We start from the raw sequence: 14,176 nt of genomic DNA, 5'->3' as shown, positions 1-14,176 counted from the left end.
TTTTGAATTAGAAATTCATAAAATATTTCTACTTACAATATAAGTAATATATTATCTAAGATTTTAAAATTCAATACAAGATGTCCCTTAAGTTTTCCTACACTCGACAAAAAAAAAGTTGACCGGAATTTCAAATTTACTTTTATGAGCATTTGAAGTTCACATATTTTCGATATTAGAATATATTCTTCACCCATAAATTAATAAATTATGGTTTTCATATTTTATTATTATTATTAAAAATCGAATGACTGTAAATAGTTAACCTAACATTTGACTTGTTCTGAGCTATTTATTGACATTTAAAATTAAAAAGTTTTTGTAGTTTGTTATCTATAGTTGCCATTGAAAATTTTTCTTTTTATATCTAAGGTTTGAAAATTTTAAACAACGTTTCTCATAAGTTTTTCACATTGCAACCAAAATTTACGAACCCAGTTTTTGAAATTTTAAAGTTTATTATTATAATATGTATGCACACAATGACATTTTAAAAATACGATTTGTTCGACAAAAATTCACTTGACCTGTATTACTAATGTATAATAGTAAAATAAAATAATTATTACTTTAATACCAAAAATATCATTAAATATACTCAGTAATATTATAGGCTGATCGACTGTCCTTGTTCAGAATTGTTTTCCATATGCAATAATTAAATATTATTGAATTCCAATTCAAAGCAACGCTATAAAGTTTAAAAATGTTAATACCTAACTGAGACTCACTTCTAGTCGGAATTTTGATTTATTTACTTAAAATTTACAAAAAAAAAAATTAGCCACTAAATAATTTGCATTAAAAAATGTCAAATTTCACACTTAAAAAACAAATGTTGGTATCACAACAGGAAACTTTTTAAGTAGTACGAGATAATTCAAATGTTTGATAATAGGCATATAGGTATATTATATAATCTTTGAGTATATTTAAAAATCACAAAAGTCACAATTTGAATAAACTCGTCATTTGGTAAACGAAAACATTGGCGGTGGCCATGCACGGTGAATGGTCTTGAACACAAAAATGGTTTTTTGATTCGATGCGATACTATTTTATAGTATTTATTCGTTTTCCGTAATTTGTCACACCTTTAGTTTATTTTGACTCTTGAATGAAAAGTACCTATACTGGAAATGTTTTGGCTGACCAATAGAGGCATGGTGCACAAATTAGATTCGATTTGCTACCTGCTAAATCAATAGCTATTTTCCTTTCAATTCAACACGAATTATTAACTTTTCTTAAATACTCACTGCAGCGGCCGCGTTTACGGTTTACACTTAACACGCAACAGAGAAAGCTGTTGGTGATTTAGATTATTGTTTCCCGGAAAAGTCGTTAAGCTTATTTATTTTCAAGTAATAAATTTTATAAATTTTTGTAATCTGTAAATGTTTGAGTCAAAACTTTAAACTAAAATTTAAAATTTAGAAATTGTAGGTCAAATAAAAGTACCTGACAAAATGTTGTAAACAAAATGAAAACAATTTCGAAGTAATAAACGCGTAATTGTTAGGAAGACGATAATGTCAATTATTGAAAATATGGGAAAGCGTTTTTAAAATAATAATGAACTATTTGTTGACCATTCACTACATGATCTCAAACAAATTTTTATTCGTTTAAAAATGGGTTATACCAATAATGGATTCTTAACTGGCTCAACTAAAATATTAATTGCAAATATTCTTAGAGTTCTTGAAATATTTGAGCTATCTAAATAAATATATATTTTATGAATGACAAGCTAGCAGGTAGTATATATCTTGATAGTGACCCAGAAAATGAAAATGATGACCACCTTTATCGTGACCACTTAAAATCTAGCAACACGTGCAAAAATTGTTTCTTTTTTTAGTGTATCACAATAAACCAAAACCGATTTCGTTAAAAACCATTTTCAAGTAGAAATTGCCGTTTTCTCTAAATTGTATTTTTTGTTCTTCAAGGCGCTCTTTTGAAAACTGCCAGGGAATTTCAAGGTAAGGTTACGTTTTCACCTCTCAAATACACCAACTAGATTCACTTTCCCATCGGAAAAGATACTGAAGTTGAAAATTGAAGCATTATTTTGACTACTTATCGTGTGCACAGACACAGAAAAAAACACACATCATTGTAAAATCAACGAGTCATTCATCGCTCCACTCGGAATCTAAAATCGAAAGTAAAGAAACTTAAATGTTGTATTATTATTGAACATATATTTTTATGACATTTCAAAGGACTATTTGACATCAATTATTAGGTGCGAGAGACCTTGGATGAATTATTTTTTCCCAGCCTTAATTTGGTTACCACTCCGGCTCTGGTTAATATCATAACTATATTTTTTTACAAAATCGTACTATGGTGATATTTTAATATGACCTATTTTTTTTTTTTTGGATTTTGATGTAAATAGCTATAAGTAGTATATATCTAAGTGCAGTGCGATGTGTCCTATCTTCGTTTAAACCAATCAGGTAATAATACTATATTTTATAATAGAATTATCAACTATATAATAATATATAGGCTTGTGTTATTATTATCATTATATAATTTTTGGTAAGTCACTTATACTTACTCATATGTTTAATATTATAGTTATTAAAGATTTTTTTTCTAAATGCATGATAAAATATATAGGTGTATGGAATAATAGTTATACGCCAAAACATGTTATAGAAAATCCTCGTTGGCCCCCGTGTACTACTCCCCCCCCCCCACCACCACTGGTACTGCTTGTAAAGGTAGTTATACTATATACCGGTACACGACGAGGGTGTATTAAAACGATAAAATATATATAGAATAGGTACATGCCGACACGCGATAAAAGCTCCGTAATAGGTAGGTTACACGCACAACCGCGTTGGGTATACGCTGCACCGTTCAAAAAGTTTGAAAACCGAAGTTTTCCTTCTCTTTGAATATTCTGATTTTTGCATACTAATTTTAGCACCGCATACAGGGTGGTCATCCGACGACGCTCACACTGCCAATTTTTCATTTAGTAATGAACCTTTTGGAATTCTGATTTTTTAATTTTTTTTAATTAACTCACGGACCGTAGTATTTTCGAATCCCTGACATTTTTGGTACCTGCAGCCTACTGCTTAAGAATAATATATAGTGTCTTGCGAAGATGCAAACTATGGTTTTTCAATCGAGAACCCCCCCCCCTCCCTTTCAACTGAAAATTAAATTATGGCGGATAATCTTTCTGAAAACGTTGACGTACCTATCGTACGTATCAATATTTTTACGAATAGTTTTTGCGTTATTTAACTTTTTGTGATATATAAGGGCAATATTAGATCCATGATAAAATGGGTTTGGAAGAATATACGCAGGAGCTACGGAAATCTTAAAATTTTAGTCTATAATCCATCAATAGGTACTGATATGATTTGTAAAAATGGTCCAATTATAATGAACACTAGATCCGATATGTTACACATATTTTATATTTTTGTAAAACCATTTTCGATGATTGCTATCCTGAATATAAACACTATTTCAATAACTAAGAAACTATTCGTTCAAATTTTAAAATGAGTGGAAAAACAATTCGCTTTCCAACGCTTCGGTCGTCATCGAAAACTAAACTTTGGGGTGCAAGCAGGACAAAAAATAATATGATCAAATGGTTTTCTATTCCTCAATAAGCCCGCAGAGCGCCCATAGGCCTATTTAGTGTTTTTTTCATTCAGTGTACTGAAAACTTTGCCGTCGAATAATAGCGACAGGATACTACCTATACTACATAATATTATAGAGCACGCCATGAATTAATTTCTAATGCTCTAAAACTAATCACATGTATGATAATTAATTATTAACAAATAATTCAGCACTTGTGGATTAAATTCGGGTTCAAATAACAATATGTTTAATAATTGTGTGCGAGGACTAAAATTTCAATTTAATATTTTTATTCGATTAATTTTTTATGTCCCGTCTTGTTAAAATTTAATAACTTGCCATTTTATCATAATTATAATATACTACATCAATTTTATAAATAGTTGATACTTAATTAATTGATCGTATTATATAATAAGTAGAACTGGTGAAAAATTAATTTTAACTACCACGTCTACCCAAGCAGTTAATTATTATAGCTAAATTTTTTTTTGTTAGTTTATTGAAAAAAAGATCTGAAATAATTTTAGGCAAGATTGATGGCCGGTAATGTAATAAATTATGATTAAAACAATGGAGTTCTTTATTTCCTATTGTGTAAAATATTTTTATTCGATGAGAATGGATGGCGGGCACTGTTGATAATAATATTTCTGGTAAAACTACATAAAACAAGTAATTTAAATAAAATTATAATATTATTTAATACCAGTATATTTAAGTGGTCTGGAATGTATGCATTTGCGTATTTATTTGGAAAATAATTAGAAAAATCTGATTCGTTTCAAATTTGTTTTGAAATGGTCAAGTTTGAAAATAAAACATTTTTAGAGCATATTTCAGAGTATTTCTGAATTTCATTCAATAAATGCATATTTTAGACACGATAATACAATATAATAATGGTTTGTTTTGCATCTTTTATTTTTTTTTTGCACATTTTACTGAAATTTTGAACAGTCTGTGGGAAAAATTTAAACAATACAATCAAATTTCTAATATTAATTTATATTAACGTGATGAATTATTACAAATAAAACACTGTGTATGACATAATATTATCTATAGCTATCGATAGATATAATAATAAAATAAAGAATATATAAAAAATTGGGGTTTTGATATTATGTTAAAGAAGATCGAACAAATGCTCAGTGGAGAACAAATTGATATTATGCCGTATGCAAGATTTACCAGAAGACAGCAGGATACCAATGCCTTGATATTTATCGTTCCTTATTATTTTTATTTAAGCTCCTTATTTAGTCGTATCACGTCCGTTTTACGAGCGATCATCATCTGCGGCTTATAAAGATCCACTAAGAAATATTTTCTCCCCATGATGCCCCACAATATGTTCTCGACTTTTCTTCACTATACAGGGTGTGACGAGGTGACCTGAAAAGTGAAATTACTTTTGTTCTAATCAATATTTAAAATAAATTGTTTTTTATATAATTTATTGACTCGTGCGTTACACTATCAAAATTTTTATTTTTGTTTTGTTACACTGAATTTGCCAACACGTGCGTTTTTATTGAGAAATTCAAAATAGCCAATTCGTAAATCTGTTTTTTAAAACACTTTTTACTGTAAAACTGTAAAAACATTGATCTGAATCAAAGGTTTATTTTCATTATATTCGTGATAACATTTTTTCTGAAAAACTTGATAAGTTATAACATTAAAAAAATAAACTTAGATTTTAAAAATAGAAACTATTTAAGAATTCTTTTTTACAATTGGATCAACATTCAAAAATTATGAAGTTTCAAAAAGTTGTAAAAAATAAACTTCATGGCTTAAATCAATGTGTTTCTTATAGCCAGATTCACAAAATATGGTTATTTTTAATTTTTAATTTATATAAGATTTAAATTTTTTATTCTCAGCATTAAGAAATAAAAATAAATAAAAAATATTAATTTGAACGTGGGTTATTAAATTTGTCAAGTCCTCCTGTTACATTCTGTACCCTAGATACAATGATTAAAATATTTTATCTATTTTTATAGTAATACTTGCCTTTCTAATTATAAGTACTTGTTAAATATAGATATTAGGTAAACATTATAAAGGTACATAGATGATGGATATTTTATAAATAATTTAGATGCCTACCGCTTACATAAATCATACATAACTTCCAAATCAATACCAGTAAAAACGCAATGAACATATTAAAATAATATTATATTCCCACTTTATTTTATATAGGTATCTTAAAAAAAAAAATGAATAAGAATCAATAAAACTTTATTTTTTGAACTTTTTAGTCGGCAAAATTGTACATTATTTTGCGGACGTTTAATTATTCATTTATTAATTGCTGTACTAAGTAAGTTTGCTGACACTCGATTACGGCTCATTGGGTTTCTCAAGTAATTTTTGATGGGCTTCAGTTGAGAACGAACGTCCTTGGTGCTTCAACTGTTGCAATATTGTTACTGCGACCTTACAGCCTACGGGTAATGTGAGATTAATTTTAGATGCACTTAAAATATCACGATAATTAATAATATTGTGTACAAAAACAATTTTCTTAATGCTCCTCTATAGGTAATGCCAATCATTTGATATTTATCACTTAAGTGAATAGGTGGTAGGCACCTTACCTCTATCGTATATATAATAGTTGGCAACATTATCATGCGATAATTTTATCCAAATCAAAAATTAACTAGTGTAATTGGTTCAAGAAATCAAAGTTTTCAGTTACCTACTTAATTTAAATCATGGCTGGTGTCTATTTACGAGAAATAGAACCCCACGTTGGATGGCCTGGATGATATCATATTATACTCATATCTTACAATACTTGATTGTAACTAACATCGTCGATTCACTCTAAAGAAAAAATGTTTTTAAAAAGCGGGTAAGTGGGTGACGCTCATTACCAAAGTGTCTAGGTTAGACTTTAATGGGTTTGTTAAATTTGGATTTATAATGACATCAAATCATTGTATATGAAAAACGATTTTGAGCTAAGACAATCAGCTGCCAGCCTATAATGTTACTAAGTAGGTATATTTTATGATATGGTTATGATTAAAGTAATTTATTTTACTGTTAACCATTAATACTTACTGCAGTAGGTTAAATTCATTTGATCGAAAAAATGATTACATTTTCAAGCTTTTTGGCCCGATGAATTCAACTTTATTGACATTTAAAGGAAAAAAAATTATACAAATTGAAAATGTCCGTAAACAGCTCAAAACGAGTAAAAAATGTCGACATTTTTTTTCAAGTACAGAAAATGATGAAGTAAACATTTTGTGTAAATTGCATGTATCTACGTATCGAGTGCATATCCAATGTCGTAAAAATTTGAACTTAAAATGTCATTTAACTTTCCAGTGGTCAGTTTTTTTAAAACAAAGCTAGATATACTTATGAGGAACTTTGAATTACATTTTATGTTATTTATATATGTAACATTTTTATCGACAGTAATTTTAAAAAAAAAAACTAATAAATATCGCAAATTTCATACTGCAATAAATAGCTCTACATGAGTCAAATAAATATTTTGATGGCGCACAGAAAATGCTAATATTAACATTCAATGAAAAAGTCATGTATCTGCGGGAAGTTTTTTTTAGAGTTACGCCGAAAACAAAAATCGATTTTGTCGAGAACCTTTTTTGCGCAATAAACTTATTTGTTTTTGCCAGTGCTTTTGAAGTCTACTGGGAATTTTAAATTATAACCACCCGAGTGCACCGACTAGATTCACTTTTCCACCGGAAAAAATATTGAAGTTGAAAATCGAACTAATAATTATCTTGTACACAGATACAAAAAAAACACACTCACACACACACACACATTATTGTAAAATCAATACATTCGTCGCTCCACTCAGAATCTAAAATAAAAGATTAAATTATAGAATATTATTCTGAACTTAAAATGTTCCATGCGTTATACTGCGCATTAATAAGACGAGAAAACAACTCATATTGAATATTACACTGTTATCGTCGTCCATCGATATGAAACTTAAAATAAATAATAATAATAATAATAATAACACACCAAATTAAAAACTGTGAGTATCGCAGCGACGGTACAAGAAGATACATTATAATTACCTATATCCATATTTGCAGTGGCGAATATTCAACTTTTTTCTGGGGGGGGGGAGGTTTTTGTTAATTCTAACGTTTTATAGGTATTTGACACATTAGAAAATCGTTATTTATTTTTTGTTATACTATTAACGTCTTTGTGTGAACGTCGTCTACTGTAAAATCTTCTAATACAATGTAAAATTAAAATTTGAATATAGTAAAGGTATAATAGGAATATAATTTAGTTTAGTATATAGGTATGACAGGAATATAATATAGTATAGTATAGGCATATAGTTACCTAACCTTTTTTGGGGTTCTGGGAGGGGGGGTCCAGGACAACTGCCCCCCCCCTGTAAATACGACACTGCATGTTTGGTTCTCTTTTCAAAAAGGGGGGGAGGGCATTAACATTAGATACGAACAACTGCCGTGGGTACCTGTAGGCTGTTGCTCGAGAATATTATACAACGGTGTAACTTTTTATTAACCTTGTACTGAGGTTTCAAACGTCGAACACGCACAAAATTACGTGGCACGCATTTGATCATCGAGTGTATCGGTACCTATTTATTAATAATAATAGGTATTATCGTAATCCGCGGGTATTAATACGCATTTCGTCGTCGTACGTAATATGCGAACCGTAAACATTTTCATACGAAATAATATATTACAGTAGGTAGCTATAATATCGGTATATAGGTATTAGGTAGGACGAATCGACTCGATTTTTGTGCATGTAATGATATATTTTGACGCGTATGATGATATCATTATTATATTCTGTTGGACAATTGTTACCACGTGTGTTAATAATAATATTACGATGGTAATAATCGGTCACCTTCTGCGGCAGTGCTGCAGTACCCACTTATGCGATAAATGAGTCTCGAGCCCGATGACTTATTGAACTCGCATATTTTTATTTAATTACTCTAAAAATTGATAAGAAAATGAGATAACAATTTGGTTCAAGAGGTGACGTATTTAAAAAACAAAATATTGAGTGAATCGGGGGTTTTTTATAAAAACACCTAGATATAAAAAAAAATAGTTGTTTTCTTAACTTGGTACAATATGCAAAAAATGTTTTTTCATTTAGAGATTAATAATTGTATGATAAAAATATTTTCTAAGCTTTGGCGAGAGTTCGATTATAATTATTGACAATAATTACTAAAGATATGCAGTTATATTTTAAGATTTTTTTTATTGATTTCAACGGCAATCTATTGTCCCTCGTATATTTTGGGGATTGTATTTTTACTAATACCTTTAATTAACATTCACATTAAACTTTTTATTAATATAATTTTAGTTTTAGATTCTGAAAACGATTTGATTTTCAACTTTGAGGGTTGTTTGTGATTATGAAAATTCGATCTAGTTTGTGCCTGGGGGGTTGGGCAAAACTTAAAAGTAAATAAAACTTTCCAGTACTTTTCAAAATAACCAGGAGTTATAAAAAAACAAATCCGAACAGAATATGTGTAAATTGCAATAATATTATTATTAAAATAATTGTTTGGTAACCTTGGTTAAAAATAAACTGATGTCGCCAGGTAGGTATAAGTACTTAATATCAATACTGAAATAAACAGACATTGTGTTCTATAATATTATAGCTGAGCTTGAAGTGCACGATCAACACTTTTTTGAAAATTATATAACGTCTAAGGATTCATACACCAAGTCATACGAGGTAATAGTTATATCATAATCGAGGTTTAATTTATTATGATTATTATATTAAATTGTCTGCCCAGGGGCGAATTTAAGGGAGGGGGCACAAAAGCCCCGTAATTACCGTATCGTCGTAGGTAATTATACTTTTTTTTTTATTACCGAGAGTAGAAGTACCTATGCGTATTAACACCGCAAAGGTGTTCAGCTGCTATTGTAGCTCTTATACAATTCGATTTTATGTTTCTATAACACAATATGTATTATGGTAACTAATAAACGATGACATTATCTTGAAACGAATATTTTTGTTGTGCTTCCCCTCCCCCGCCATTGTAGACATTTCTAAATACGCCCACAGCTTTGACGTCTGTATAATTACCTGCAATAGTACAGTCTACATAATATTACAATTCATACTACCTATTTAGATATTCTAAAGGAAAAGTAAAGCAAAAATCGATCGATCTAGTATTTAGAAATATAGTAATATAATAATAATCGAGTAAAGTTATATTCAAAACGGGCTTGTCCGCAGGGTAAAATCCAATCAGGGACAAGATGTTTTACTAATAGTTTTATTATGGTTAGAGTTATGTTAATTACGAACAGTTAAAAATTCTCAGGGGAGGCATAGCCCCTTTGTCTCCCCCACTTTGGGAGCCCTTGGGTCGTCGAACGATTGTTAGAACACCATCAATATTGCGATATCGCGATAGTTTCCAGAAAACCATATCATTTACAACGAGTATCTATAGGTACCTACTGAGAAAGACCAAGTTAATGTTACTACCGAATGCTTACCCGGTTACCAGTGGGAATTTCCCTAGGTTTCTGTCAAAAGTAGGTACAGTAAAACCTCCTTATAACGGACCGGAGAAAGACCGTACTCTCATTACCTACAGGAAAAATAATAACGGTCCAGCGTATATGTTTTGTCGCCCTGCTTAAACGGAAACTCCTTTACAACGGTAAAATTATTTGGTACCAAGTGATCCGTTATAGGGAGGTTTTACTACAATGTATAACTTTTCCTTTTCCGCCTCTTAATTGACACACCATAAATTGGATTTTGGTTTCCTTTTTCCGTCAGGTGAAAAAATATCTAGGATCGTATTCGATTAATATCGAATGATTGTAGCTATACTAAAAAGGGGTGAACATATTATTAATTAGATGAATAAATATTTTTAAAAAATATGCAATAATTATTATTAAGTGAAATAGATACATTTTTGATTTTTTTTTTAATGTATTTTTTTTATGATAAAATTTTTGATTTTGAGTTGAAACAATAAAAATCGAATACCATAATAGATCCTTCGTATAATAGCTTTAAAATGTCCTTACTGCAATTATTAATAAATATTAAACATATATGGATAGCAATTTGTTTTTACAAGTGTAGCTCGTATATAAGTTCAAAGAAGTGCTTGAAATAAAAAATTTTCATTTTGATTTTAGTTTCAAATTAACTAGTCTGATCAACATTTGTTTTTCTGATTTAAATTTAAAATTATATTTTAATATCTTAATTTTATGAGTATTCCGTATACTATTGCACAATATTGACTTAATTGTATTATGCATTTATGATATGTTTAATTCGATTTTGAACATCAATTTTCTTTTATTTCGATTTAAAATATAAATTTTGCATTTTCACGATTTAAACTTTGATTTCTAACTACGAGAAATATATTATCGTTAAAACGGCTACTTAATAGGTTTGAGAAAATAAAAATTTTAGTTATGCCTACATATTATGAACAATATTATAGATCTATCAGCTATTGTTAAATTTTTTTTAATTTTTTGTATTATATTATACAACATTTTTAGATCTATTTTTTAAATCAGAAAATAACATTTTTTAAATCTGATAAAAATGTTTTTGAAAACTTTAAAAACAGTTTCGTTTTTAGGATATTTTTAAGTAATAACTTTTCAAAAAAATATTTAGATTTTAACAAATGCCTATTATAAAATTCTCTTAAAATGTTTTTATAAAGCTTATACATCTTTGAGTTAACTAAATAACTATTGATTGATGTTTCTATAGCTTATACTTTCCTAAAAACTAGATTTATAAATTGGCTATTTTGAATTTTTCTAAGAAAATGACGATCAGATTTGAAAGTTTGTATTTTCAGTTTAGAAAAGTAGAGTTGTAACACAAGCATCTGTAAATAATCAATTATATATAATTAAAAAATATTGATTATAACATAAATTATTTCATTTTTCAGGTATTCATGTTATACCGTACCTACCTATATAATATAACCCAATAACAAGAGTATAATTTTTATTTTATATTTAAACAATTAATTAAATCAGATATTTTGACCATTTTAGAGCATATTTTGATGTATTCATAATACCACATAATACTTAATAATGCTATTATTTTGGTTGTGTTAATATGATATGATGAGCCATAAAAAGTATAATAATTAAAATAATAAGATTTTAAGCCACGAACAAATCGGTTCCCAAACTGCGAAGCGCGGTTAACGAGCTCTTAACAGGGGAGGTGCGGAGTAAAAATGTGAACACCTATTTTTAGACCATTTGTGCGTTCGACTATGATTTTTAAACTATTTAATACGTGGAATACAAACACACTGTTCACATTAGTGAAACCCCACCACAAAAATTTTCCTAAAAAAGTAACGCGTTGGAGCTTCGCCTCCCTCCCCTCTCTCCCATTCCTTGCATATATTATAAAAAGTAATAAATAACAAAACAATTGTTTTTACCCAGTTTCATTTTACTTTTATTATTTATTAGAACAAAAAAAGAACTAACTAACTTTGTTTCAAGTTTTCCGCGACAAATTTAAAGTCACATAATAATATATCCAATATAATTCACCAAGTTGTTTAAAATAAATTAGGTATAGTTGGTATCATTATGAAATGTACTTTTTAATTTGTACTGAATAGGGGCAGCTAAAAGAATTATCCTCGATCAATATAAAGATCAAAAAAAAATATATAAATACGGTTAACTAAACATAATTAAACAAGTAAACATTACAAATGTCATTAAATTGCGGTGTTATCGTTGGCATTGGCGTTCATTAATATAATATATGTTCGGGTAGCGTTCTTTCAGAATTTCACTGTGCAATGTTATTGCAATATTAATTATGATTATTTATTAATTTTGGACTGATATTAAGCCACTCGAGTTCGAAGATTATAATATTTGTCTTGAGGGGTTTTTGAGTGATTTGTAGGAGAAGGCTAGCAGTTAGCACCCTCCTCTAGATGCGCTCATGAATTCATCCACCATTTACTTTTACATCATGATGATACACTTAATAATCATTAAGTTTTAAAAATTTTAATTAGACTAACTAACCTACTAACCTAGTAGGTACACTTAATAGTGTTAAAATAGTTATATGGACATATTTAGGTAGGTGCATTAAACAAATCGTTATGCTATTAAACATCAATAGATATAGGTACTTGAGTAAATAAACAAATCCTGTTAAAAAAAAAAACAAACAAACAAACAAACATCTTAAGTCTAACTATTAAATAAATAAATAAAACAAATTAAGTTGAATTGACGCAAAGAAAAGGGTATGCGTATGTATTATTAATGAGGAGTTAAAACGTACAATGTACCTACTTATTTTATAATAATATGTTGTAGTCATTAGAAAATAGATATATGTACATAGTATACTTAGGTACCTACCTAATGTACCATAATAAAAATTAAAACCATTATACGGTTTATTTTAAAATCAATGACAATGTTTTATAGTAATTATTCACAAATAAAAGTCCGCAAAACACTACAGTGCGCCCGTCATCTTTATGCTCCACTAAATGGCTCCGACTGACTACCTTAGATTAAAATACGGTTTACTGTGATTCTAGTTGGGGGAGTGAAGTACACATTTTGGGAAAATTTTAAATTCTTAACTCCTTTGGTTCTCGAATTTTTTTATTTAATAGCAACTATAATATTAATTGTCATCTGCAGAGTTAGGTAGAAAATTTTTTTAAAGTCATTTCGACTATCCACCCAAAATAATGGACTGAGATACAGGCTAAAAGATATTTGAAATTTAAAAATAATTCGATTTTTCCAAAAATACGGTACACTTGTCTTGGAAGAATTTTTTCATGGATTTGGTAAGCTTACAAGACTTAAAAAATAAAATTACGGTAGCCGAACAATAAAAAAACAAATTTTGGCAACTGTACGCATAAAAAGTATTAACTCAAAAACGACTGAAAGTGTTTTTAGAAAATGACGGGAGGAATGTTGAACAAATCCATGATAAACAAATTTACTTAAGTAAAAATTATATGTTACAACTAATACAAGTAGGAATTTAAAATTTATTTCAAATTAAAAATGTTCAAATCCATAAAATGATCCGGTCAATATAAGATAAAAAAAGACAAATAGTTTTAATGTTTTGTTTAACTAAATATTTTTGGGAACCAAAACAAATTAGAACCAAATGTAATTAATTCTATTTTACGAAATTCTCTGACACAAATGTTTGTTTTGTTGCTCACGACCCCATGCCAATTCGTAATATTGAAGTTTTACTGTACATACTATATAACTTAAAAAAAACTTTATTTGATTTTCATAAATTGTTACAATTATGAATGTGAATTTAATGCATAAAAAACTCCTTAAAAGATTCGTTTAAAATCTCAATAAATTCACTATTAAATGCACTATATGTATAATGTATATATGCATACAAAATATAAAATGTATGAAAATCTACCAATAGC

Source organism: Myzus persicae, unplaced genomic scaffold (genome assembly GCF_001856785.1).
Source record: "Myzus persicae strain clone G006 unplaced genomic scaffold, MPER_G0061.0, whole genome shotgun sequence".
Taxonomy (NCBI): domain Eukaryota; kingdom Metazoa; phylum Arthropoda; class Insecta; order Hemiptera; family Aphididae; genus Myzus; species Myzus persicae.
Note: the sequence above shows the minus strand (reverse complement) of the source record.